Source organism: Periplaneta americana, chromosome 17, assembly GCF_040183065.1.
Source record: "Periplaneta americana isolate PAMFEO1 chromosome 17, P.americana_PAMFEO1_priV1, whole genome shotgun sequence".
NCBI lineage: Eukaryota > Metazoa > Arthropoda > Insecta > Blattodea > Blattidae > Periplaneta > Periplaneta americana.
Genome location: NC_091133.1, coordinates 121988105 through 122014185, shown reverse-complemented (window position 1 = coordinate 122014185; position 26081 = coordinate 121988105). Strand labels below are relative to the sequence as shown.

At 36.2% G+C, this 26081-nt stretch overlaps 1 protein-coding gene across 9 annotated transcripts in view; it reads left to right on the top strand.

Annotated features, from left to right (window-relative positions):
* hth (Meis homeobox homothorax) overlaps positions 1–26081 on the top strand; it is a 1486930-nt gene that overhangs the window by 154124 nt on the left and 1306725 nt on the right. The window lies entirely within an intron of this gene.

The window sequence follows — 26081 nt, the reverse complement described above, 5'->3', positions numbered from 1 at the left end:
AAGTGTAATGAAGGTAGGTGAAATATTTTACTAGGAAACGTAAAAATAAAGTAGCAAATAACAAGGAAGTAGTAATTTTCCATTTACTAGTGACTCAACTAAGATAGTGAATGCATCGCAGAGTTATCAACCAATGATAACTTAATTGTATGTTATGATTATGTAGTAGGATGTATTTCAGTGCATAAAAATAAATTTAGAAGGCCACGGATTGCAAACATTGAATTCTTTACTATTTTGTAATTACGTAGGAAGCAAAGAAATCAACAGATAAGCCTACTGCGAATGTTAAATAAGTTCTATGGTATTAAATTTAGAATTAAAGAGGTTATAGCGTAATAAAGAATGTTAAAAACCAAACAGTTTGCGTAATTAATTCCTTGAATACTTTACGCTTTGATCTACAGTAATTTGATCGAAACGTATCTGATGAGACGTTTTTGTTTACATCTCTTCTCGAAAGTATTGCAGAGTGGATGGAGTTAAGGCTGGTGCACAATAAACCGGAAACGAGTATCGGGACGAAAACGAAAACGGTAAAATTGTTAAAATGTGTACATTTAAATGTGAGCATTCACAATTAACGAAAAGCTTGCCGGAGCCCGGGATCGGGAACGGAGAGTTGGCCAAATTTCAACTTTGGCGTTCACGTTTCCGATCACAGCCCACTAGATTCATTCTATTGCCATCTAAAAGCTATTTTGTCGTCGTATATTTTGTAGCAAGAAGACCGTGACATAACCTATGCATTATTTTGTTCTGTGCTGTGCATCATGGAGCAAGTTTTATTTGATGAGATTCTAATATTGAGTGTTGAGGAAAATCCTCACGTTTACGATAAGCGGCGCGCCTCGTATAAAGATGAGAAAATGGAAGAGAATACGTGGCTTTCAATAGCTGCATCTTTGAACACCGATCCTAAGTGAATCATATTTTATTACTGTATTGGTTGTATTACACACTATATATTCATGCTTCAACTCAATAACTACTGTTGTGTTCATTTTTGTTCTATTGCAAATGTTTCTTCCCTAATTATTTTACGTTATGGTAGACTTAAAATAGGTTGTGATAATAAAGATCCTTGGGCATATTTATAGTACCGTACCTAATGAAATGTTTCAGTTTAAATTTCGAAATTGGTTAACCTGTGTTTATGTTGGCTGCGTTGTACTCATAATTGAACGCCATTGGTCAATTATACACAAATAACATCAGAATGCGTAATATCGACTTTACATATCGTTATTGACATGCATATCGATATGCATAGTCGTCTACGTTCTCGGTTTATTGTGAATCAAAAATTTTCATATTCACGTCCTCTGCTTCTCGTTTTCATTCTGGTTGTCATTCCCGGTTTATTGTGAACCAGCCTTTACACTCACCCCCACTGCAGATCATTGACCTCAAGGAGCACTGCTATTCTTTGCTGCGTTGCAACATGTTACATTTTGGATTCTCAGAACTATTGGAGGTATCAAAAAAATTATTTGACAAAACTTGTTCGCATTGACTTGATCTATTTACCTCTGTGAGTTAATGTAATAGGTTTTCTTCCACTCTGTAGCTATTTATTGCAACTTAAGAAAGGTGACCATGTAATATCGACCCGTGCCTGGTGTCCATCGCAGCGGCAGGAATTATAAGAGAACGAGTACCGCCTTCATGTAGAGATTCTTACATTACGCACGCCACAATTAGCATGCTCCGATAAACATGTACCCACCTGGCGTGGTTCACAACCTTACCGCCACCCGGGCTTGGCGTAGCAGGGTCACATCTGTAGTCTCATGGCTGAATGGGTCGCAGATACACACAGCTGGCACTGGAATATAATGAAATATTAGTTTCAACAGCTTGTAAAACTATGTCAACGAGTCCAATACAATAAACTTCTCAATATTCGTAACAAATTGAATTCTCATTTTGACACGTCTAACATTTTCTGACAAAAAAACTCCGCATCATTATTACAAAAGCTTCAATGAACTAAGATTTCAAGCAATTTCTTTTCGTTCAAGCTATAAGTTAGTTTAGTACCCATATGTCATTGTGATCTATCTCTTCTGAATTTGGCTGATATTTCTGTTCAGACAGGGTTGTGGCCTATCCCCAATATTGTTCGAGATATATATATATATATATATATATATATATATATATATATATATATATATATATAAATAGAATTATCCAGGAATGGCAAACTTTACACCCTAAAAGTATTAAATTAAGATTAAATAAATCAATAAATACCCTACTATTTGCTGACGACCAGGTTTTGTTCGCGGAATCTGAAAATGATCTGCAAGAGAATGTAACAAAACTAAATAAAGTTTTGGAAACCTTTAATATGAAAATATCTATCAATAAAACCAAAGTAATGGCTATGGAAGGAAAATACAACAGAAGAGCTAAAATCGTTATAAAAGATCAGTTAATAGAACAGGTGAATACTTTTAAATACCTGGGATGCGATCTATCCATATACAATTTGAACCAAGATCTTGACAACAATGTAATAAAATATAATTCAATAAATGGATGTATTAACAGATACTTAGGAAATTCAATGAGGAAGGAGGTCAAACTCAGATTGCATAACATACTATCGAAACCGATGTTACTTTATAGTAGTGAAACCTGGATAATGAGGAAAAAAGACAAAAATAAAATTGAAAGCTCAGAAATGAGATTCATGAGACGGCTATTAGGAGTATCTCTAAGAGACAGAGTGAGAAGTGCAGACATAAGAGCGGCACTGGGTGTAAGAAGTAGCATAGTGCAAGAGGCAATTCAATACCAAAAGAACTGGCAAGAGCATGTCAACCGAATGTCCCCTGACAGACTACCGCAGCAAGCTTTCTTTTATAAACCGAATGGAAGACGGGATACAGGACTGCCGAGAACGAGATGGAAAGACCAGTTTCAAGAATAATGTCTTTGGCGCGGAACGGGATAAACCCCAATCCTTGGAAAGGCAGAAGAAGAAGAAGAAGAAGAAGAAGAAGAAGAAGAAGAAGAAGAAGAAGAAGAATTTCTGTTCAGTTTCAGAGTATTTTATTTATGATTTTTCTGTGTATGAATTACGAACGAAAAGTATTCTAATTCTGTAAAAATCAGTTTTGAGACTTTTTACAGCATATATTAATGCCATAAAAAGTGTTTTTTGTTATTTTCATATGCATACAGGCTAAAGTGTAATGTCATTAATTTCAGGGTTTTATTCTTTGAGATATTTCAAACAAAGAAGTTTAATAGTCCTACAAGTTTGCTTATTTTTGCTTCCTTTTCGAGATAATTGTTTTATATTAAACATTTCATAGCATGTTTTGGGAAAGCCATTGATTTAATCTCCAATATGCTCAGTCAATTTAAGAGAACAATGTATTATGATAATAAATGATCAAAGAATTTTACTTTCGTCCTTTATGTGTGCAGAAATTTGATCCGAAAAAAAAAATAACTTTTAGTTCGGGAAAGGAATTTTAAAATGTTATATTTTTTCAGGTCATATTTCTGCGTATTTCAATAAGTTATTATCAAAGCTCGGAACTTGGGGACTTGTGTGTCGTGTGCATGAGTAAGGTTACAGGTACAACGTACACAAAGCTCACGCTGCAAGTGCTCAAGGACAGTCGTGTGTACTAAGAAAGTGGTCACATCGAATGACAGGAAGACGGACGAGGAAACTGTGTCGTGTCGAAACCAATGACATTCAGATAATTAATTAGAGGTAAAAGGTCTGTTTGAAAATAAGAAAATACGTATTATTCGAATGGTATTGTATACGTTTGAAAATATATTTCTTAAAATTTAGGTACAGAATTTCGTGGAGGAATTCTGAGGAGATACATTATTTTCTTCGAATGGAGAGTTTATATTTTGTAACTTGTGTCAAACACAAACTAGAGATTGGAAACGGGCATTCATTGAAATACATTGCAGTCCCTTAAATCGGTGGAAAATTTGTCCATAGCCATGGATCAAGTCGTAGTGGAACCTTCCCTAGTAGCGACATAGAAATTGATAACTATTTTCGAGACAAATTTAGGATACTTATCTTTCTCAGATACGAGATCAGCTAGCAACTACTGAAAATCGAACAGGAAACAGTGACAGTGAAAACATGCAATACTTTATTTCGGCCTAAGACTTTATAATACAATTACAAACCATTTTCCAAATTTTAAATTTTTTTAAATTGAAGCTTTTAAAAAATAAATTTGTAAAATTATCCACGATATAATATAATATTAACAAATGTATTTTTTTTACCTTTTATTTCTGTCTACTATATTCTTGTTTTTATTGAATATCACTGGCTTCTGTCGAATTGTCAATTTATATTAAATGTGTATTTTTCTCTCTTTTTCTCTTTCTTCTTTATTCTTGCTCTTGTGTTGTATTTCTTAGTTTGAATTAAGTTACTTGCTGTATTTAGTAAAGTGTCCTTGTAAATTTTATGTTATATTATTGACTACGAGCACACCGTACACGAGCCTGGCTCTTACGGTAGTGGCTAGAAACATTTTTGTTTTATAAATGTAATTTGTATTCACTAGGTAGCTAGTTAAAATAAATAAAATAAAAAAATTAATTTTGCTCCCGTCACTTCATGTGACGTGGAAATAAGTTTCTTTCGTTTCAAATCATGTTTAACTAACAGACGAAGAAGGTATGGGTTCGAAAAATATTCGAATGTATGTAGTCATACACTGTAATAAAATATACAGAGCAGAACTGTAAATTTGATATATTTTGCATGTTTGTTTATATATGTGCTATAAAATTACTTGTTTCAACCTACCATAATATTATCATTATGTTGTTCCAGCCAGGAACCACTTTTATAGCAGACCTTACAGTACCTCTGTGCTGGAAGCGGGAGTTTGTTGGCATTGAAGTCCGGTCGCTTAGCCACGTTCAAAGACACAAGTCCCCAAGTTCCGAGCTTTGGTTATTATCATAATACACTGCTCACTGAGACTACTTCTTTTTTAGCAGTTGTGACGCATTTTGCCATTTCAAATAAAATTACTTATTTCTATTGTTAAGTTTTTGTTGTTGTTTTTTTTTTTTTGTGAAAGGAATTTAATAATATATTTAAGAATGTGTTCCAATTGAATTTCGTACACGATATCGCAATGACTTCACGTAGTGCCAACTGTACCAGCTTCAGTGTTAGTACGTACGAAACTTTCAACCAGACCGGAAAAAGTAAACAAAACCCTAGCCTGTTTTCCCACCTCCGTTCAACACACCGCTATCAGTCAGCCTGTATTTCCTCCATCGGGACCTAGAGTTCGAAATCAATTAATGACATTACTTATGATTCATGCTGTATAATGTTGATATGCTTATAGATAAACTAGTGGCTTGTGCAGCAAATGCTGCAAACTAAGTTCATTAGACGTTCAAATAAACATTTTTCAGATTTATTTTCAATGAAGAATACCAGACATTCGGAAAGTTATTTGCTTCCATAATAATGAAAGATACTCTCTCTCGAGCCAATACTGAAGAGAACCACGCATATAAATATCTACACCACACCGCCATTAAATATATGAAAAAGACCCAACCCCACTTGATTAATAACTATAAAAATATTTGATTTTTAATAATATTATTATCTTGCGTAAGTTTTATAGCTTTCAGTAACATATACTATATATACTATATAGCCGCCACTCAGTAAAATATAGAAATCAAAATCTAATTTAAGTTATTCTCTACATCTACTTATATAATCCCAAAACGTTTCACTTTCATATCATCAGTATAGCATTAATATGTATAATTAATGAAAAATAGTCACATCATGGCATTAACTACAATAATACTGTATTTCACTACTAATGGTAATAATGTCATAAAAAAACCTCAAGTTTTGTAGTTTTTAATATCCAATACACAGCTGTACCCAGAAAATTACACACCACAGAATCGAACCTGTAAATTATTTTTAGTAAGTTAAGTTTTTAATAACCAATTTAATTTGAGCTCTAAATATGTCGGCATTCTTGCAGATCATGGCCTTCGTGTAATATTGTTTACTGTAGTTTGTGTTTTGTTTAATTAGCTAGTTCTCAAAACTGACGACAGATGGATTTTGGAAAATAGGAAAATTATGTTGAAAAATTGACATTTCACTGAAAACTACTATTTTTCTGAAAAACTTTGAGTTCCAAGCTTCAAAATGAGGGGTCATTTCTTCAAATCCGTTCAGCCAATTTCCTGTAGTTTTCATTACCAGTTAAAATTATTCGATATCGGATACAAGACTGGCACAACTAAAAAAAATTGAGTTCGTACCATAACTGGATAGCTATAACAATGTTCTACCAACTATAAGACTGACACATCTCTAAGTCAACTGTATCCGATGTGCGATATATGGATGGATTGAAGGAACAGTGCGTGGATGGATGAATTGATGGACGAAATTATAAGATTTGAGTAGATGGATGGATGGGTGGGTAGATGGATGGATGGATGGATGGATGGAACGTAAGGCGGTTGAATGGGTGGGTGAGTGGGTGAGTGGAGGGTGACGGACTGGATGGATGGACGTGGGATGGGAGGCACCGGAGAATTTGTTTGCGAGAAGGTGCGCTCGGCTTTGACTCAAGGCCATCCCGCGTGCGCTGGTCCCTCTCCACGGGGAGCGGCAGAGAACCGAGCTGTCTGCTTTCATGTATGCAAATCTTGCGGCGACGCGACGCCATTCCATATTTGGAGGAACAAGAAAGTGGTGCAAGAAACGAGAAATAATCTTGTCCAATGATTTTGAGGGCCGGCGGGTCTCGTCTGTATACATTACTTTCTTGTGTGAAACGATTCTTTTTCATCGCTTACTGTCAAGCTACAGACAATTTCCATTGCTATGGAAACCATTTCCATGTATTCGTTGTTGTTACTAATTCTGCTCCATTCATTTCTGTGGAACTAACAAACATTTCTTGTTTTTAAGTGTAGACTTATTGATAGGTAACATGACCAAATGCGTTCATTTATTCATTCATATTATTTTTTGCCAAGAAACAGATCTTTCACTGCAAACCCAGCCTTCTACAATTTTTCCTATATTCTGCATTTCTTTTAGTCTCCGCTTATATATTAATGTCGTCTATCATCTGATGTTTTCCTTTGCCTTCTCCCGTTCACCATTCCTTCCAGTGCATCCTTCAGTAGGCAGTTTCTTCTCAGCCAGTGACCCAACCAATTCCTTTTTCTCTTCCTGATCAGTTTCAGCATCATTATTTCTTCACCCACTCTTTCCAACACAGCTTCGTTTCTTATTCTGTCTGGCCACTTCAAACGCTTCATTCTTCTACATATCCACATTTCAAACGCTTCTGGTTGCTTCTCTCCACTTCATCTTACTGTCTATGTTTCTGCCCCATAGAATGCCGCACTCCACACAAAGCACTTCAGCAGTTTTTAGTTTAAGTTAATACTTGTAGGCCTATACCTATATGTATTTTTCTGCATGTGCTTTGATCCTGGTTGAGTGGAAAAGAATGCCGATGTCCTTAACTCTGGCAGGGAAAACAAAACTATTATTATTATTGTTATTATTATTATTATTATTATTATTATTATTACTAGTCCCGCGCCGTGGCGTCGTGGTCTAAGGCATCCTGCCTAGGACTCGCATTACGGAATGCGCGCTGGTTCGAGTCCTCCTGGAGGAAGAAATTTTCTCATGAAATTTCGGCCAGTGTATGGGACCGGTGCCCACCCAGCATCGTGATGCATTTGGAGAGCTGCGATAGGTAGCGAAATCCGGTTGCGAATGTCAGCTATAACGGCTGGGAGGATCATCGTCCTAACCACACGATACCTTTATTCTGGTTGAATGATCGTCCACCTCTGCTTCGGCATGTGGGCCTGAGGCCAGCAGCCGGCTGGTCGGTCTGGACCGTTCATGGGCTGTAGCGCCAGGGATTATTATTATTATTATTATTATTATTATTATTATTATTATTATTATTATTATTATTATTATTAGTTCTTTTTCCATAGATCCACGGAAAATACTTCTTTTTCTATTAAAAACTTTTGTCATTGCTATCCTCCTTTTGACTTCCTGGCAGCAGCTCATGTTACTGCTTATAGTACATTTCAAGTATTTGAAGCTGTCCACTTGTTCCACTGCCTCATTTAGAATTCGCGTGTTTACCTTTTTTATTTTCCTTCCTATAGTCATGGTCTTCGTCTTGTTTGCATTAAATTTATCTTCAACTCATACTGCTCACAACTGTCATTTAATTCCATTATCATATCTCTTTATAGGGAATATCATCTGTTCTTCTTCTAACAACGCCATATCATCAGAAAATGTTATGCACTTATTTTTGTTCCTCGTACTGTCACCCCTTTCACCTGCCGCATGGTCTGAAAACAGTTAAACAGTTCGTCACTAAATCTTCCAAATAAATGTTGAACAGGTAGGTGTAAAAAAGACGTGTTTTTTCGTACTCCTCTCACTATTCCACTTCCCTCTTGATATTTCTTCTCTTCTCCTGAATTTGACTCGTTGTTTCAGATTACTGAATAGCCTCCTCCTCTTTTCACATCAGTTTTCGTCAGGATTTTCATACATTTATTCCAATCCATTCTGTCAAAAGCCTTTTCCAGGCCCACAAATACTACATGAACTTCTTTATTTTTCTCTAGTTATCTTTCACCGATTATTTACAGCCTACATCTCTCGTGGAAAGAAAAAAAATGGACGAACCACTGAGAAGTAACTGATGGAAATAATTAATGCTTGAAGAAAAAAGAATAATAAGAAGAATACAGTGACATATTGTAGGTGATATATCTACGTTACAGCAGTATCGTAGTTAATGGAGGAATTATTGATTTATATCAGGAAAACGAAAGCATCTTCAGAAAAATCTGTAGCAAACAGTTCTGGTTGACAAAAATTTCAATTTGGACTCTTCGGAATTTGATCCCAAGTCCTTAGCGTCGACCGTTCGACTAACGCTGCTAACTTTGAACGGGCACTAGATGGCACTTGTTTTGCAGATTCTCTGAAGATGGAACCCGTTTTAATCTCGTCGCTTCCAAGAGTCTCCCTGTGTTGCACATACCACTGACGAAGTGCCATAAAACTCAGTGCCTCCCCCAGACTCGTCATGTAGCAGATCCTTTTTGATGAAAGTTTTATCGGCTCGGGTCGAAGTTGTCGCCATGACTACTGTGGATTTCAACGCCTCGCACTCGTCTCGGTTCTGTAATAACACGAATCTCTGAGCAGGCCTAGACACGATCAGAAATAGAAATAGATTTACAGATGGATGGATGTTGAGTCGGTGGAAGAATGAATATGGACGGACGGACAGCCAGTGGGTGGATAGATGGGGAAGGAGTTTTATTTTATTTAACGGCGTTCACAACTGCATGAGTTGTTCTGAGTCGAAATTCAGCGAGAAGTGGCTGACAAATTTAGTGTCGAGACTTCTATCAGATACAGGAGTTCTTTTTCGTGCAGTAAATCTACGACAGCGGCCTTCCATCTTTACTTACCACCCTTAAGAAATCATGCTAACAAGGCAGCTATCAGTGAGCTCACATCGAAACGTGCCTTGAAATTTCGCTGACAAAGGAGACGTCTTGTAAGAATTCCACATGCCAAAAATCAGCTGCGAGTTTCAACTGGAAGGTCTTGACATCGATATCAGTAACTTGTAGTTTGAACCGGCAGCTAATTTTTGGTTTATGGGCTTTCTATAAGGTGTAGATTCTGTTAACGAAATTTCAAGTTAGGTTTCGATATGAGAGAGTTTTCATACCCTATTGGTACGCTAAACGATTAACGCTCTTTTTACGCCATTGATGAAAGTGCCAATCAGAATCATTCACTCACGTTATTTCAATAGCGGACGCGCTGTCTCTAGCTGAATAACATAGACGTGAATGAAGTTTACCGTAAGCCTAATTCGGTGTTAAAACATAGCATCTCGTTTGAGATTTACCACTGTGGATGATATTAATCTATTTAGAACAGCTGAAGATGGCTAAATTATTCAGGCCGAAGTACAAGAAGACTCAGGAAAGAATTTTTGGTTAAGATTCCATCAGACAAAAGGTTGAGTAGTGAGTACTCCCCCAAGCGAAAACATTCCTTTGTTTAACTCGCCGTAACTCGGAAACCAGTAGAGATTTTAAGTAGCGACCACTTTTAAAAGTAATTTCCATTCTTTCTCAACATTTCTTTCGCTTTGAACCCCCGTCTAACTAAAAAATAAAAAAGTTTGCCGCTTACCAACTTTTGAAGGTGTAAATGTCTATTCTGAACAGATGACATCGAAGTTTGTGTTTTTTTCTCTCTTTTCCAAAAAAAAAAATTCATTTTCAATTCTTTTTCTACGTTATCCTTAGACACTGAGCTATCAATTTTTTTAAATCACTATACAGCGCGATTGATTGACTATCATAGGAGCTACGACATGACTAACCTTTAACAGAGCGGGAAATATCGTATAACAGAGGTTTAAGTTAAAGGAATGTGTTCACCGATCCCTTACTATCAATTCCGAAGTTCTACGAACGTGAACATACGTCACCAAATAGGCCTACGCCACTACTGACGTCAACATAACGCTAGTAGTGTAGTTGGCGACGAGGGTTCGAAAACTCTCTTTGAACTCACTGGCACTTCCCTTGTAAGAATTTTATCGTATCTACTTTAAAATCCATTGCGAACCTTAGATCAAACGACTAGCATGACATCGAAAGGATTAAACAAATATAACTTATGTGTGAATGGTTATTTGGATTAGTGGGTGTGTGGATGGATAAATGGACAGTTGGGTTAGGACAGATGAACAAACGGATGCTAGTTGAAACAGAGCTTCCGGGCTAAGATGCCGTGGTCTACTGGTGCTGACGTTACCAGACGTTTCGTCTACTTCTACGGCAGACATCTTCAGTGGTTAGGTATCCTCGGTGCACTTCGACCGAGGATACCTAACCACTGAAGATGTCTGCCGTAGAAGTAGACGAAACGTCTGGTAACGTCAGCACCAGTAGACCACGGCATCTTAGCCCGGAAGCTCTGTTTCAACTAGACACCGGCCGTGAAAGCCTGCATGAAGAAACGGATGCTAGTTTGGTTATTAGTTGTATAAAGATATTCACATCTGGCCGTAAAAAATAAATAATAATAAATCCGTGACGAGATAGTTCACATGTCTCAGACTATACTAAGGCATAATTGTGTCTAAGTTAATATCTTTTATAAGATATATAGGGGAGACTGTTGTACCTTTAAACCCTTTTCACATTTTTTTTTTTTTATTTTTGGGAAATAAAAATTTTTAAAATGAAAAAAATACCTGAAATAATTATTGAAGATTCTTTACAATTTTCTGTATGTATCTTCCTGTTTTACAGATCTATTAAGGATGGAGAAAATAAAATGAAGAGATATGTAAAATGTTCAAAGGTACAACAGGTTCACGTACCTTGGAACATACCCTCTTGTAAATTGGAACACATGGAATATAGATGGGAATAAAGTTGTAAAAACTGACAATCATATTTAAAATATATTTGGCATCATAAAACAGCGCAGGTTTCTCTGATTGAGATTTTATTGCTTGGAAGAGGAATAACTGCTTCAACAGCTTTCTTCAAGACATCCGGATCAATTGGAACATGTTCCATAGTACAAAGATACAAGAGGGTGCACGTTTAAACAAATATGACTCCCAAAACTAGAGATTCGAATAAATCATGGAAATTATAATAGTGATAATAGGGAACACACTGTACTTTATTGGTAGTAACAAATACAATCTGGTTTTGTGTTAGAAAACATATATCAATGAACGAAATGTTTACTTTTGGTACTAAAAAAATTCTTTTGTCTATAGAACTTACATTTTGCAATAAATCAAACTGAAACTACGACCAGAGCTACTTAGAGGCTTTCTCTACAATCTACTTCAGTTTGAGTCCTCTAGGTAGCAGCAAAAATTAAAAAAACAAAAAATGTTCAAAGCTACACTATGCTGATGGTACAATAGTCTACCCTACTGTATATTAAAAGAAAATATGTTTAAATAAATACAGCATTGGTACCAAGGTTATAAAGAAAAACACCGTTCTGTATTAAATAAAAGAAGTCGCAAATTGAATCACAGCTTCAATTATATTTAAAACACCAGCGGTTACTTTTGCAAACAGGAGAAATTGTATTATCCTGTTAGGAAGTATTTGAAGGAGTTCTAAGCGGATAGACTCGAAAATGTAAATTATTGTGGGAACAAATGCTATTACTAAAGAACGGTTCAAGGGTTTCTTTCTACCCTCAGGTTCATCTCTTTACAGTAACTCTCAAAAGTTTGTTGATATTTAATTCCTGTATTCGCATAATGTGTAAAAAAAATTAAAATGTGGTTTATTTAACGACGCTCGCAACTGCCGAGGTTATATCAGCGTCGCCGGTGTGCCGGAATTTTGTCCCGCAGGAGTCCTTTTACATGCCAATAAATCTCCCTGTTGTCTCTTACAAACATCTCAACAAACAAACAGGGGTGCACACATTCGCATACATTGACGTACGCCCGCGCAAAAACATTTTCAACGGTAACTTCGAAACGACGCGTCAAAAGACATAGGTTGTTTATCAAAAAGGGTTCCTTGTTGTTAGATCTATCGCCCTTCAGAGTTTGTCGCAGAGGTTTTGAATCACCCTGTATATAATATCACAATGTTCTAAAACGTAGAAAACGTCTATAATGTCTCTATTTAAAAGTTCGTTCATCAATATCTTCCCAATCGTCACATTTTGGACATAAGTATGAGGTTAAATCGATGTAGATTAATTAACCCAAACTGCTTTATCCTGAAGTATGTTATATTCTGTATGTATAGGCTACACAGTGGTTGCAACTTACACAAACCTCGGAGTTTCCGTTAAAAATTGAAAATCCATATTTTCCACGGTTACTGTAAGTTCTCCAAATAGTAGCTAACATAATAGTATTGTTAGTATAATATTACAGAAGGCTGAAGAGAATTTAGAAAAGTTTCTGAAGGCTAGAATACATTATGTATCTTAAGTAGGTGTTATTACTTCTTCGATTGGGGTTGTAGCTTGGATATCAACAATAGCTGTCTTGTTTGAACAGGAGATAATGGCAACCACTCAAACTTTGTTTCGATGAGTCCAACTTCGGCGGTTCTTCCACTCGTGGCCCTATAATCCTATTTCTTTCCTATTCCATTTGTGTCGGCAGAAGTGTTTTTTAACGACGCTATCAGCTGCAGAGGAAATTCAGCGTCTGAATTCAGTGTGGTAGAGAAATGTCCGACAAATTTTTCATGGAGCTTTTTATCAAGAAAAAGGTTCTTTTACGTGCCGTAAATCTACGATAACTACCTCTGAGCTTTACTTACTTTCCGATGGAAGCCCTGCTGAGGTTTTCATCTCCCTTTAAGCGGTTAGGTTCAGCTTAAAACAGTAAAATTTTTGGAAATATTCAACGCTTTTTTCCTCCATTATTGTATCTTGTACAATAATGAAAATTAGTATGTTTAAAACATTGTCCTTCAGCTATATGAAAAAAAATATATATATTTTTACGATTAAAAAATTATTTTTTTTTTTTTTCGAAATTCAGTTCACTGTGCAGTCATGAAGCGTTTCTCACAAAACTAAAAAATTATCCAACATTCTGTGATTAAATTTTTTGTGTGTATTTATGCATGTCATATATACAATATGATGAAAGATCACTTCTCTCTCTTTGATAGATTGTCTGATAAAAAATAAATTCATTTAAAAATGGTGGAATATCAGTATTTTCTTCTAACACAAAATAAGAAGAAAATTATTTATTAAGGAATGTAGTTGAAAGAGCATGGTATTGCAAACATGAGTTTCAGCAATAAAATAAAAGAGAGAGAACATGAGAAAATTAACAAGTTTATGAGTAAACTGCCACCCATTTTTAATTTTGAAAAAAAAAATATAAATAATTTTTTTTTAATCATAAAAATATTTTTTTCATATAGCACAAGAACAGTTTTTTACACATACTAATGTTCATTTTGTACAAGATACAGTAATGGAGGAAAAAATGTTGAATATTTCCAAAAATTTTAATACTCTAAGTTGTACCTAATCCCTTAAAATCCATCCATCGGGTTTGAACTAGAAATATAGGCCTACTGGTCGATATGTGAGCCTATAATAATTCGATACCTCTGATTGAAGTTCTGGCTCACATGTTCATCTATTATCAGACAGTACAGCTCACTTGACGATATGTGTCAGAGGAAGAACAATTGTTTGTATACATCTGAAGTCTTAATAGTGTAATATGCAGCTAATCGGTGATGTATGCAATGGAGGGGGAAAGGAACTGGCCACCCTACTTCATTATCTCCTGGCCTAGTTGCCTTATAAGTGGTGCCATGTTGGTTCAGACCTGTCTTCGGACAGTTAATTAAACAACAAAATAATATCTATATTAAGCGATATTTCCACAATGAATACAATATCAATATATTAATATGATATCGATACACGATTTCACATTTTGTTTGCCCTTTGATGACTATACACTTATAACCTGTTTATGGTTTTCATTCGGAGAAAAGGTAAAACAAATTGTGTTATCATTAAATGGTCTAGCGGTAAAGCGCTCTTCTCTAGATCCAATGGTTGCTATTTCAAACCCAGCTGGGGTCGATGGACTTTTCAGGACACAAAAATCCGGGAGGAGCTTTAACCCGTGTCTCCCGTGTTGGAGTTTTCTGGCACGGTAAAGACATCCAAGCCTAAATTAAAGCTTCTGGACTAAATTTCTCTTCTATCTCGTCCTAGTAATATTTTAATTAGCTACATACTAGGTAGTGTTTGAGGCGATGAGCTTACCACTTGTTCCCCTGCCCCTTGTTGGAAAATAAGTGTAACTAAATTCCCTGTAGGTATTGAAACTCTGCTAGGAGGTACCTGTGTTCAAATTCCGGAACTACATGTGTTAAATGAATTAATTAATAAATACTAAAGTACCCTATTTAACTCTAGTATTGATTTCCAAATAAATCAAATGAATCGGTTATTGTTGAAAGGAACTAAGTCCACTTTTTAAAGTTTTGAGATAATCGAAAAATACTGTTTTGTGGATAATCTGTCGAAGATTAAACCAACATATATTGTACATAGGCCTATATTTTTTATGTGTACAATATATGTTGGTTTAATCTTTGATAGATTATCCACAAAACAGTTTTTTTCGATTATTTCAAAACTTTAAAAAGTGGACTTAGTTCCTTTCAACAATAACCGATTCAAATGTTAAAATGTTATGTTTTATTTAACGACGCTCGCAACTACCGAAGTTATATCATCGTCGCCAGTGTGCCGAAATTTTCTCCCGCAGGAGTTCTTTTACATGCCAGTAAATCTACTGACATGAGCCTGTCACATTTAAGCACACTTAAATGCCATCGACCTGGCCCGAGATCGAACCCGCAACCTTGGGCATAGAAGGCCAGCGCTATACCAACTCCGCCAACCAGGCCGAGTCTAAATAGATTAAATTGTCTCTAATGACATTTATTACAATTTCAAGCAAGTCATTGGCATCATATTGATGTGTCAATCGTTTTAGCTGTTAATTGAATTGTTGTCTCGAAATTAAACCTCATGGAATGAGGAAGCAATTAAGAAGTATTTAACGAGAAGGATCGACCTTGTTAAATTTAAATGCGGGGAGTATGAAGACAGAAATGAAATGAAATATCAAACTTTCATTTGATATCCCAGACGTCATTATAACCTCAACCATGATGCCCATAACAATCAGAAATCACGAACAGCATAACAGTTTACGGAATTGTACGGGCTATTCCATCTCAAATCAACCCAAATATAGAGAAAATTGACCATGCAATTTTTAAATACAATGAAACTTTTTCTGTCCGTTGACAACTGTGATACAATGCTTTGTGCAAAATTTAAGGCATCAGAACTTCATAGTGCTTAAATTTAAAATATTTAAATTTATCGTATTTTCATAAAATTAGCAATTTTAAACTGTTATGGCTCCGAAACCCTTTTACCCAATGATCAAAATCGTGGTTTATTTTGATGCTGAGAAATTAAAGTTTATATTGACATATAAACAGTTTTTCTTACGTTTTATGGAAATGGAGAAATTTAGATTTTTATTCATTAAGACGCCTTTGCCCACGAAAAAATATTTTTAAAATATATGGTTAGATTTTGCATTGAAAGTGCAAATAAACACATATTTTTTACTGGTGCACCGTTGATAAGAAAGTATTGAAAATATCAAATAAAGAAAATAAATAGTTCGCGCGTGAACTAACCAGCTGACTGTGAGGCCGGAACTAGCCAAGGCAAGCAAGGCCAGGAGACAAACACGTGATGTTTCGTCTAGTAGCGCATAGCTGGGCTAGCTTTATCACAAGTTTTCATAAACACAGGAGTAAAATGACGCCCGACGCTCGCCGTTCAAGTCTAGGCGTGTGAAAATAATCTATTTAATACCCTCGAAACTTATTGCCGAGCCACTAAGCAAACAATGCCGAATCCCTCTTACTAATGCAAGGTTTTTCTCAATATTTTTTACATTTTTACAAATGGGCAAAAAGCCTAAAAGTAAGTAAAATCAGATTATCTGTCTGCCTGTATACAATAAAAATAAGTATTACTTCTTATCATAACCTACCAAATGTCAGCTTCAAAATGAGCTCCCGTTCAATGTTCTGCAGTAAATGGCTCCAGAGTTCTGAGCGCTGAAAGAGGCTTGTTTTTATAAAATACGCTAAATTTGTGGCTCAATAGTACGAAAACCGTTTGACTTTCGATAATATATTTTTTAAAATGCACTCTCCTCAGCACCTTGTATAAATAGGGAAAAAATTTAGAGTATTAAAAAAATGCGAGGTTTTTTATTGATCGATTTCATATGGAATAGCCCGTACAGATTCGATGAATCTGGTGTTATTTTTTTTTCTCGGAAATTATTTAAATTAAATCTGTATTTTATGACAGGAGACGGTGCCTTCTGGATGTCTAACCAAGCTACCGTGGTGCATATGCACAGTGTAAATATTTGAATGAAGAAGAATGTTATATATCTTGAGGATGTTGTCTTAGCTGCGTCATGCAAACAGGCGGTGACAGCCGTGTTGAAGTGTGAACCCTGCTTCCACAACTCATATCCCAAGGAAATAGCTTTATCATTGATCTTGAAGTCATACTGACGTTAGTGCATTGCTCTCGAAGAACAGTAGGAAATAGTGCTCGGGATATTAAGTGAAATAATTGTTTAAAACAACAAGTTCTGTCTGGTGACTGTCCACAGCTTCTATGTACTCAACGTTCTTATAATCCCGATAAGAAAATGGGAGTCAGGAGGGAAATCTTCGCTGTAAGGAAGTAGTGTAGTAATAATAATAATAATAATAATAATAATAATAATAATAATAATAATAATAATAATAATAATAAAATGGGAGTATAAGGGTACAGTGCATCAGTTATTCATAGATTTCAAAAAGGCATATGACTCGGTTAAGAGAGAAGTTTTATATGATATTCTTATTGAATTTGGTATTCCCAAGAAACTAGTTCCATTAATTAAAATGTGTCTCAGTGAAACGTACAGCAGAGTTCGTATAGGTCAGTTTCTGTCAGATGCGTTTCCAATTCACTGCGGGCTAAAGCAAGGAGATGCACTATCACCTTTACTTTTTAACTTTGCTCTAGAGTATGCCTTTAGGAAAGTCCAGGATAACAGAGAGGGTTTGGAATTGAACGGGTTACATCAGCTGCTTGTCTATGCGGATGACGTGAATATGTTAGGAGAAAATCCACAAACAATTAGGGAAAACACGGGAATTTTACTGGAAGCAAGTAAAGAAATAGGTTTGGAATTAAATTCCGAAAATACAAAGTATATGATTATGTCTCGTGACGAGAATATTGTACGAAATGGAAATATAAAAATTGGAAATTTATCTTTTGAAGAGGTGGAGAAGTTCAAATATCTTGGAGCAACAGTAATAAATATAAATGATACTCGGGAGGAAATTAAACACAGAATAAATATGGGAAATGCGTGTTATTATTCGGTTGAGAAACTTTTATCATCCAGGCTGCTGTCAAGAAATCTGAAAGTTAGAATTTATAAAACAGTTATATTACCGTTTGTTCTTTATGGTTGTGAAACTTGGACTCTCACTTTGAGAGAGGAACACAGGTTAAGGGTGTTTGAGAATAAGGTGCTTAGGAAAATATTTGGGGCTAAGAGGGATGAAGTTACAGGAGAATGGAGAAAGTTACACAATACAGAACTGCACGCATTGTATTCTTCGCCTGACATAATTAGGAACATAAAATCCAGACGTTTGAGATGGGCAGGGCATGTAGCACGTATGGGCGAATCCAGAAATGCATGTGGAGTGTTAGTTGGGAGGCCGGAGGGAAAAATACCTTTAGGGAGGCCGAGACGTAGATGGGTAGAAAATATTAAAATGGATTTGAGGGAGGTGGGATATGGTGATAGAGAATGGATTAATCTTGCTCAGGATAGGGACCAATGGCGGGCTTATGTGAGGGCGGCAATGAACCTCCGGGTTCCTTAAAAGCCAGTAAGTAAGTAAGTATGACTGTATTCAAGTTTTTGAGCAAATATGAAATAAAAATTTTGAAAATTTTGACGCGAGGACCTTTTTAGTGACGCCATATAAAATATATTTAAAAAAATATAATTTCAAAACTTTTAGCCATAATGGCACCAAATTTTGTACAGATAATAGTATTGTAAGCCTGTTTATATAGTTTCACAAATGTTGGATGAAAATTGTGAACGTTTTAAGAAATATATTTGTCTGTCTCCTTAATAGCTGCATGCAGACATAATTTTAGATGGAATCCACTGTCGTTGGTTGTTGTGGAAAATGTCTGAATGCCACTTGTACCGGGGGTCGAACGAAAATCAGATGATGAGTAGTAGGTTATTTTACGATGCTTTATCAACATCTTTGGTTATTTAGCGTCTGAATGAGATGAAGGTGATAATGCCGGTGAAATGAGTCTGGAGTCCAGCACCGAAAGTTACCCAGCATTTGCTCATATTGGGTTGAGGGAAAACCCCGGAAAAAACCTCAACCAGGGAACTTGCCCTAACCGGGAATCGAACCCGGGCCACCTGGTTTCGCGGCCAGACGCGCTGACCGTTACTCCACAAGTGTAGACTCAGATGATGATGATGATGATGATGATGATGATGATGATGATGATGATGATGATGTTGTTGTTCATGACCTGTTCATTTACCTGCATTCAAAATGAGGGCAATGTAAGATGACAATAGATCTAGTTTATAACAACCACGTATTCCCTTATTGTACGTGTGATCTGAAGCTGACACGAAGAAGGTTAGTGTATAAAAGTGCATAGTGTTCATGTACCGTGTCATGCCGTGGAGAATGGCAGATACTGATCTCCTGTATTTCCCGACAACAGGACGTCCACTACGGCATTACTCTTCTCTTACGAAGATTTCTTATTACCCGACAGTGATAAAATACATAACGTGTATCTTTCAAATTAGTAGTTTAACTAGATCTCTTAACAATTACTGCCACATACATCACATGGCGCACAAGGGCAATAAATTAAAAACAAAAGAAAATAATATTACTGTGACTATTGTCACATGCACAGAAAATGATCCCGTGGGGGTTAGTAAGTCACGTCAATGCATTTAGAGGTAGTTTTTTTATGTAGTAGATACATAAAAGCTCTCAGAGGTTACTGTGATTAGTTCTGTACTGGGAGTAAATGATTATCCCCAAGATTACACATCTGGTGTAAAAAAAAATACCAATGAATTATTAGATCAAAGAAGACACAATTTTAATAGCAACGGTATACCGCGTGACTCATGTGTACCTGTTTACACGAAGTCATGCAATTCCGCACAAAAAATTACCAATGAATTATTAGATGAAAGAAGACACAATTTTAATAGCAACGGTATACCACGTGACTCATGTGTACCTTTTTACACGAAGTCATGCAATTCCGCACAAAAAATTACCAATGAATTATTAGATCAAAGAAGACACAATTTTAATAGCAACGGTATACCGCGTGACTCATGTGTACCTTTTTACACGAAGTCATGCAATTCCGCACAAAAAATTACCAATGAATTATTAGATCAAAGAAGACACAATTTGTAATAGCAACAGTATACCGGGTGACTCATGTGTGCCTTCTTTACATAAAGTCATGCAATTCCGCACAAAAAATTACCAATGAAGTATTACATCAAAGAAGACACAATTTATTTGTAATAGTAACAGTATACCGGGTGAGTCACGTGCACCTTCTTTACACGGACTCCTGCAATTCCGCACAAAAATTACCAATGAAGAGTTAGATAAAATAAGACACAGTTTGTAATAGCAACAGTATTCCGTATGACTCACGTCTACCGGTATCTTCTTTGCACCAAGTCATGAAATTCCGCACAGAAAATTACCAAGTATTATATGAAAGAAGACATAATTCGTAATAGCAACAGTATACCGGGTGATTCACTTGTGCCTTCTTTTACGAAGTCATATAATTCCGCACAAAATATAACCAATGAAGTATTACATCAAAGAAGACACAATTCGTATTAGCAACGGTATACCGCGTGACTCACGTGTACCTTCTTTACACGAAGTCATGCAATTCTGCACAAAAATTACCAAGTATTATATGAAAGAAGACATAATTCGTAATAGCAACAGTATACCGGGTGATTCACTTGTGCCTTCTTTTACGAAGTCATATAATTCCGCACAAAATATAACCAATGAAGTATTACATCAAAGAAGACACAATTCGTATTAGCAACGGTATACCGGGTGACTCACTTGTACCTTCTTTACACGAAGTCATGGAATTCCGAATATTCACAGTCGATTTCACAAGCACAGTGTCCATAATCAGATCTTAGCTACAAAAGGCAAATTTGTATATGAAACGCTATCTCAGTAGATTATTGCGTGCAGCCAATAATGCTGAGCTTTGTGTGTTCGAGGCTCACATCATGGGATATCCCATAATTTATACTACCCCAGAAACTTCGGAATGTGGAACATTTACACAAAAAAATCACTGCTGCTTATAATTCAATTGGGATCCACAAGTAACAGCTTGCCAAGTGCAATATGCTAGAAAGATGGAAATGTATTGTATAATGAGTTGAACAGTTTCAGCATGTTGTATAAAATGATTAGATCTTCAATGCTGAATCCTTAATAATAATAATAATAATAATAATAATAATAATAATAATAATAATAATAATAATAATAATAATAATAATAATAATAATCCGTGGCGCTACGGTCCTTAAGGATCCAGATCGCCCAGCTGGTTGCTGGCCTGACGTCCACATGTCGAAGCAGAAGTGTACGATCATCCAACTAGAATGGGAGGTACCGTGTGGTTAGCACGATGATCCCCCAGTCGTTAGGCTATAGCTATCTTTCATAACCGAATTTCACTACATATTGTACCTCCCCAAGTGCATTACGATGTTGGGTGGGCACCGGTTCCATACACTGATCGAAATTTCATGAGAAAAATTTCTTCCTCCATGAGTATTTGAACCAGCACGCATTTCATAGCCCTTAAATATTTATACATAAGTACATTCAGTAAATATAACATGATATCGAAGTTTATTAGTGCAACTTAACCTACCATATATACTTTCTTAATTATCATTTAAAACAAAGAGTAAATGATCTAATATCAAATGGTGCTAACGTTCCTTGGTCACCAAGTAAATTGTCTATTTTAAGTAACGAAGGCGCAGTTGATGCATCTTAGATGCATAGAAGTTCCATGCTCAACCGTGCGTTGAAATCTCCTAGATATATGCAGCTCTATTTGGAGACCTTGCTACAAAATGTAGGTTTTCACAACGCTGAAAAGGGGGAAATCGAAAAAAAATCGAAAAATCGAAAGAGAATTGGGAGGACAAATTTAAAAGGTACGCAAAACGCGTCCTTGCAAGGGGTTGGGGCTGTACAAAACTAATATGTGAGCTCCAAGCCTGTTGGCCACTAGTCTCACTCTGCTCTACTGAAGGAGCTCTAGAAAATTTTGAAGGGGAAGCCGAAATTGGACGTAACCTCTTAGGGGCAAGTGAATCACTTTATATAGCTCATTGATAACGAAGCCACATTGAATCCTATTTCTAATACACGTTAACAACAAGTGTACTAAGAACGAACAAGCCACCATCGTAGTTCAGGCGGTAGCACTTTGCCTGCTGATCGGGAGCTTTTTTCTACCTGTGCTGATTACCTTGTTGAATTTTTTCCGAGGTTTTTCCCAACTGTAAGGCGAATGCCAATTCCATCGATGAAAAAGGACTTAGTAGTTGAAACAGCGGTATTAAATAACTGAAAAAAAAAGAACTGATGACATATGATTGCCTTAGAAAGGCTACTGTCATATTTAGTTCGCTGAAACTCTGCCTATGAAGACGGTTAGAGACAAGAGATGGAAATTAAAGGAGACAGACATTCTGCGCCTGCGCGTTACTGAATCAACTAACGCATCCGTTACCAACGTTACCAGTGACAGCTCAAGTAGTGTCATAACTCGTTGCACAGACGAAATGAGCATACGAGGAGTGGAAGTAGTAATTGTATAGATTGTAACAGGTTTTATCTTGGATAGAGTACAATAGAAAATTCGAATACCATATTAGTCCCAAATTAATGCTTGTCCCAGAAGAAAATAATTTTCTCCTATATGTTGACACAGTCTTACTTGATAAATACTATCTCTATGATTCTGATTTTTATTCTTATTATTAGAGAAACTGACACGGAATGTCTTGCCCTTTCTATTTTTTTTTTAAATAAAATGGACAGTCTTTCTTGCAAGTTAATTAAAAAGATTAAGATGTATCGTTATTTCACATCAGGAAATCTGGCAACCCTACTGCAGTGACTAAGGGACGGAATACTACTATTCCGAACTGAGTTCGTGTGTATTCGTAGGTGTGCAGACGATACATTGTTGCCAAACCACACAGACTTCTAATCTAATTTTCTATTAACCATGCATCTAAGTACAAAACGCAAGTTTTTTTTATATTTATTTTAGTTTATTCTATTGCCCCCTTCATCAGCACAGTTATTTCACTTCCATTCTGTATACACGGTGAAAGGGATATCACTGCATTAATTTTAAGAGTTTGACTCCCATTTATGGTAAAACTATTGGGTATTGAGTGGTAAGATATCAACGCGAAGTACAAGCCGAAATAGTAATATGCGTTACAAGAGCGGTATGTTGAAGTTTTCATGTTCGAAGAAAAGTTTGAAAAAGCGAAACGTAGTTGAGCTTTTTTAATTTCCGAGAATTGTAAGAAAACATACCGCTCGTGTATCGTACATTATTTTGTGCGAAGATCGTTTATTACATACCTGAAAGAGGAATTTCTAATTAGTTGCAATGAAATCTCCATCTTGGTTTCTGTTCAATGACGGCAAATTTGCAAAACAAAAATATATATCTTCAACATTGTTGCTTTAAAATGTTTTCTGTGTTTACTATACTCCTGCAGGCCGTGATATACGTCTGTCTTTTTTTTCCCCCCAGTCCATAAATGCGAACTTGAAACAAACGGTAAGGTTATGTAATGATTTATTTTTCATTTTAATATTTTAAAAATATTATTTATATAACATATTGCAGTAATAACATCGGCATCTGGAATCTTGTTGATTTTTTCACGGCTTCCTTAATGTTACTTGCATCACGAATGCAGTAACTTTAGTGGAGTTGTAGAGTTTCTTAATTTTTGCAAATATTTAAAAACAATAATTAACAGTGCACTTTAGGTGAAATTGCGGTGGTAAATTTCCAATTTATAATTATTACTATATTGAACGTCTGTAAAAATAATATGTTAATAGCCTAAAGCAGTAAAATCAATATGTCCCTTAAGCGGTAAGAAGAGGGAAATTGTTATGTGTGTTAGGTTGGGAATACTGAATGTGAAATTTTAGACTTTCCGCGGATTGGTTTTGTGCGGAAACCAAGCAAATACGCACGATCTCGGACAAAATATATTCCTTTGTCATTTCTTCGAAAAACGCTTCATTTGTATAATACAATAACGTATAAAATTAACTGCTTAAATTTCTGTCACACTGTAAATGATATATCTATCCGGGATTCGAACTCACGATCATGATCACCGTACTTTGCGTACGTCAGAACCGGCGATATTTAACCACCGACTCTTCGTTCGTACTTTGCGCTAAGAGGCTAGTTTTTTACATTAGTAGATGAAGTTGGAAACTAAGAGAACTAACAGGAAGGTTGCTATGGATACAATACAGCATTTAAGCAGAAGAAAGCTGTGAGAATGATAAGGAAGGCCCACCTGCTTGACTGTGAGAGAACAAGCTAGTGTGTCCACAAAGCTTGACATGACAGCCTCTATTGTTGTAGGTGTTGTATCTGAGGACAGGAAGACCGGTGTTCTTGCTGTTTGCGGGAGATAATCGACATGCTGTTTACCTCGAGCCCACAATAGTGCGATAGACTTTGTTACTTCCTTCCTCCTGAGATTGGGGATGTTGGGAGATCTTAAGGAGGTGCGGGGGATGCTAAGACGGTTAAATATTAAGGTGAAGTGTAATGGTGCAATAAAATTTGTCGTTCGGGTTACGGTTTAGAACTTTAGAGCCTCGTGGTTACACAGAGGAATATGTTAAGCGGAAGTATCGTGAATTACATGTTTCTGGTAATAGCACAACCCGTTATGAAGGAGACTATATCAATATGTGTAGGATTCATACAAGGAAAGGAGAAATTTTAATTTTCTTCCAAACGATTTGATGTATGTTGAACATAAAGTATAAGAATCAAGATATAAACACAGATTTAGTAATCAAGTCTAATTTTATTTATTGCAGGTCGCCATATTGTGTGAATTGAGAGTAAACATGTCGGTTGCTGTAGTAACCATCGTGCTTTATCATTTAAGTATATGACAGATTATATGATTATGTCTCGTAACGAGAATATTGTACGAAATGGAAATATAAAAATTGGAAATTTATCCTTTGAAGAGGTGGAAAAATTCAAATACCTGGGAGCAACAGTAACAAATATAAATGATACTCGGGAGGAAACTAAACACAGAATAAATATGGGAAATGCCTGTTATTATTCGGTTGAGAAGCTTTTATCATCCAGTCTGTTGTCAAAAAATCTGAAAGTTAGAATGTATAAAACAGTTATATTATTACCGGTTGTTCTTTATGGTTGTGAAACTTGGTCTCTCACTTTGAGAGAGGAACATAGGTTAAGGGTGTTTGAGAATAAGGTTCTTAGAAAAATATTTGGGGCTAAGAGGGATGAAGTTACAGGAGAATGGAGAAAGTTACACAACAAAACTGCACGCATTGTGTTCTTCACCTGACATAATTAGGAATATAAAATCCAGACGTTTGAGATGGGCAGGTCATGTAGCACGTATGGGCGAATCCAGAAATGCATATAGAGTGTTAGTTGGCAGGCCTGAGGAAGAAAGACCTTTGGGGAGGCCGAGACGTAGATGGGAAGATAATATTAAAATGGATTTGAGGGAGGTGGGATATGATGATAGAGACTGGATTAATCTTGCTCAGGATAGGGACCAATGGCGGGCTTATGTGAGGGCGGCAATGAACCTCCGGGTTCCTTAAAAGCCAGTAAGTAAGTAAGGTTATATACCCGATTCAATTAGCTCTACAAATGCCACGATATTTTTATTTTTCTCTGTCCAGTTAAATTCACTCGCAAGTTTTTCCAATGTACTTTGTCGATTGCTGATTGTTGCTGAATTGAGATTGTAGCCAGGTTCGTTACGAATCGTTTGACAGCACTCCGAACGTTCTGTCGCTTCGTATTCTCGAGTTACATTGCCTCGGCTGCTGCACGACTCGTCAATTCTTGCCTTAAATTCTCCCCTTGCCGTTTACTTCATTGGAATATG